At 41.5% G+C, this 3,697-nt stretch overlaps 1 non-coding gene across 1 annotated transcript; it reads right to left on the reverse strand.

The window, feature by feature from the left end:
- Nucleotides 1-2,878: 2,878 nt before the first annotated feature.
- On the reverse strand, nucleotides 2,879-2,940 carry LOC115870517. Its single transcript, XR_004046751.1, has one exon. It is a non-coding gene; the product is annotated as a U7 small nuclear RNA (small nuclear RNA).
- Nucleotides 2,941-3,697: the final 757 nt, after the last annotated feature.

Genomic DNA, 3,697 nt, shown 5'->3' on the forward strand with positions numbered 1-3,697 from the left:
AAAAGAAAACAATACACAGTCCAGGGAGCTTCTTAGTAACACACTCCTACCTCCAGGGGGAGCTCAAGATCTCCTTCATTCCAAAGTAAAGCGATCACAGGAAGTGAACCCAGGACAAAATGGAGATTTTAGAGACAGACTGAGCTTCTGCAGGGTTAAGGCAGGGGGTTCTTTTGGAAGAGTCAGATAATTATAAATGGAAGTGGGTTGAGACAGTGTGCTCTGGGGTTTTTTGTCTTTGGTCACCTCCCATTATGCTCTTATCTTTTTACTTGTTTGTGCCTTAAAGTTTTGTTTACTGGTGTGTAGGACTTTCTCAAGGCAGGAGGGCAAGAGTATTCCGGAGACGTCTGCATTGTGTGGTCTAGCTGCTGGGACCAGACTTTCCAGGGTGTGGGCGGTCAAGCACGACTACTTCCCCAGAAGTGCCCTGTTGGTACGAGCACCGTCCGAGCGCTGGGCTGACTGTGGGCAGATCTTTAAGAAGCTCCGTGTAGTCTACGTTGTGTGGTCACACGCGGGGAGCAGGATGCAGGAAGTTCATGGGCAGGATTCTTGCCGACAGGATCTTGTTCAAGATTTCCGTTGGCAGAGCCCGAGATGTGGTTCTAGCCCCAGGCAAGGTGCCCTTGAGCAGCCAAGTCTGTGCAGGTACACCAAGGTTCAGGGTGGGGCACCGTTCTCATGTAGTGGACGGACGGGTCCGGTCTTTTCAGGGACTTCGCTTCGAGGCTAGCGCAGTCCCACCAACAGAAACCTGCAATTTGAAGGCATGAAAAGCGAGTGTACTTTCTGTCCCGAGAATGTAGATTGTTTTTTCGGTCAGAGCGAGTCCTCAGTTCTTGCAAGAGGGAAGAGTTAGAAATGCCAGGAGCAAAAACATGAATCTAGGATCCCGGAAAGTTATTTCATCTCCAGGAATGGAAAGGCTGGCTGGCTGATATCAGTGAGGGTGTGTGGGGGTGTGGGAGGTGCGACCACACCAGGTGACTGTTAACGGAGGATGACAGCAAAATGCCTATAAAGTTGTGTGCAGTGTTTCAACAGAAATGTTTTATTTTTAATAAAATAGCCCTGTAGTTAGCTGTGATAGCAAAAACATTTTCCATAAACCCCAGCCTACATTTATCAGTCTTTATCTCCAAGGCTAACGCTATGCTAATTTATGTTTGAATCTTCCAATGGCTCTGTCGGAGCTGGCATCATTATCCAATCACAGTGACACTCTGAAGCACGTGGCTTTATCCTCAGTTGCTGCCAGCACCTCGCAGCCGCTTTCACTGATGTTGTCAAATGATCTGTTGCTTTCGCTACCACATTGTGGTCAGTAGTTTTTGTGAACCTATTAACAACTTTCTTGAGAATGAAGTAGTATTAAAAGAAAAGGTGAAAAACTTTAAAAGGCAGGCTTGAAGGTAATCAAGCGGCCATCTAGCTCAGAAGCAACAAAGCCCACATGGAAGAAGCACACCAGCCTATGCAACCACGAGGTGTCGAAGGGATCAGGTGTAAGGCATCATCAGAACAAAAAATCTTACCATAGTGAATGATGGGGGGAGTGTGGAGCGGAGACCCAAAGCCCATCAGTAGGCCACTGGAGATCCCCTTGCAGAGGGGTCTCGGGGAGGAGATGAGCCAGTTAGGGTGCGATGTAACCATGATGAGAAATACAACCTTCCTCTAGTTCCTAAAGGTTTCCTCCCCGCTCCCACTACCATGACTCGAATTCTATCTTGCAAGACTGGCTAGACCAGAGGAGGTACACTGGTACAGATAGGAACTGAAAATACAGGGAATCCAGGACGGATGAGCCCTATAGGACCAGTGGTGTGAGTGGCAAAACAGGGAGGGTAAAGGGAGAATGGGTAGGAAAGAGGGAACCCATTACATGGAACTGTGTGTGACCTCCTCCCTGGGGGACAGACAACCGAAAAGTGGATGAAGGGAGACGTCGGACAGGGCAAGATATGACAAAATACCCATTTATAAACTATCAAGGGCTCATGCGGGAGGGGGAAGCGGGGAGGGAGGGGGAAAATGAGGACCTAATGTCGGGGGTTTAAATGGAGAGAAAATGTTTTGAGAAACGATGTACAAATGCGCTTTACACAATTGATGTGTGTATGGATTGGGATAACAGTTGTATGAGCCCCTAATAAAATGTTAAAAAATAAAAAAAATTAAAAAATAAATAAATAAATAAATAAATAAAAGAAAAACTTTAAAAGGCGTCTGCTCAGTTACCAATGTAACTAATAATGCTGTGATTCGATGTAGAAGGATTTTATAGTACAATTTGTTCTTGGTGTTCATATAATCCGAGAAGTATTACATTTAAATAATTGACAACCATAGGAATCGCATATCGTTTTGTTATTAAAATTGATAATAAACATTATTAAAGATTTTGTATGGTCTGGTATCAGAGGAGGCCCATGGGAGGGGCAGTTGACACAATTGTTACAGCACTTGTGACATCAACCTTGGTGACACCACTGTAAAAAAGGCCTGTGAATGACCTTGGGGTGCTACTATCGTAAATTCCTGCTTTTGCTAGTCCACACTAGTGTTGTGATGCAACCTGCTGGGAGCACAAACAGCCTGCACAGGTGCTAGACATATCTTTGCATATGGGTGTCAGAATGCCATACCTTTACCTTTACCTTTTGTATCTACTTATAGAAAATAAAACTTTCTTAAAGCTCATGTTATTCTTTCTAACATGACATCTGGTATTCTAATATGAAATCCCAAGTGTTCTGGTCCAAATGATTTCTTACTCTATCTTTTATGTACTTCTTTTTGTGGGGGGAGTATGTGGAGTGAAGAGAGTTTTATGCTTTATTATAAAGCAACCAAAAAGTCTCTATTTTTTTTAAGGGGTTTTCCGTAAAAATCCAGAAAACCTGCTAGACAAATTCTAAAAGAGCTGTAACACTAAAAATGTCTCTATTTAAATTTCACATGTTCCCTGGATGCTGAGAATCTGTGCTAGCTCCTCCGCCCTTAGCCGTGTGGGCCAAGGCAGGATATAGGGATTCATTCCACACTCCCCTGGGAATTTTCAGACTTCTTAATTGTCATCTAACTTCTCTTACTTATTTGATAATAATATTCTTTTTATCTCATGAATTCCATAAAATACTCATGTAGAATGTTTAGAGGTATAGAAAAACAGATAAAAATTAGCCATAATTCTACTACTAAAAAATAATCATTATTAGCATTTTGATATTTGCAAATTTCATTGTTTTTACTGTAGGCAAATTAAAAACATTTCTAATAGTTTTCACTTTATATTCTATTTTTTTAACATTCTATTTTGTAGCTCTCTTTTTACTTAGTAATCTAATTGTGAAGCTATTTCGATGTCAATAAATTACCTAGATCTTGATTTTTTTCTTTATAGTATTTTTATTATAAAAGTGGTACTTGTGCATTGTTGCGAACTTAGAAAATTGAGAATTGTACATTTGGAAATGTCATCTAGAATCCCATCATCCACAGCCTGTTTTAATATTTATTTTCTGACAATCTCTTTTGAAAAGATAATAGAAAATGATAAACACTAGAGTACATTTAAAATGGGTCAAAAGGAGAACAAACAATAAGGTGTTACATTTTAACCTAACCGCATCTGCATTGGCCTACCTTCCCGTAGACTGTCTGTTAAAACCTCTTCACATCTGTGTTAGAC

This window comes from Echinops telfairi, unplaced genomic scaffold (genome assembly GCF_000313985.2).
Source record: "Echinops telfairi isolate 266 unplaced genomic scaffold, ASM31398v2 ScPeMD7_1713;HRSCAF=2227, whole genome shotgun sequence".
Lineage (NCBI taxonomy): Eukaryota > Metazoa > Chordata > Mammalia > Afrosoricida > Tenrecidae > Echinops > Echinops telfairi.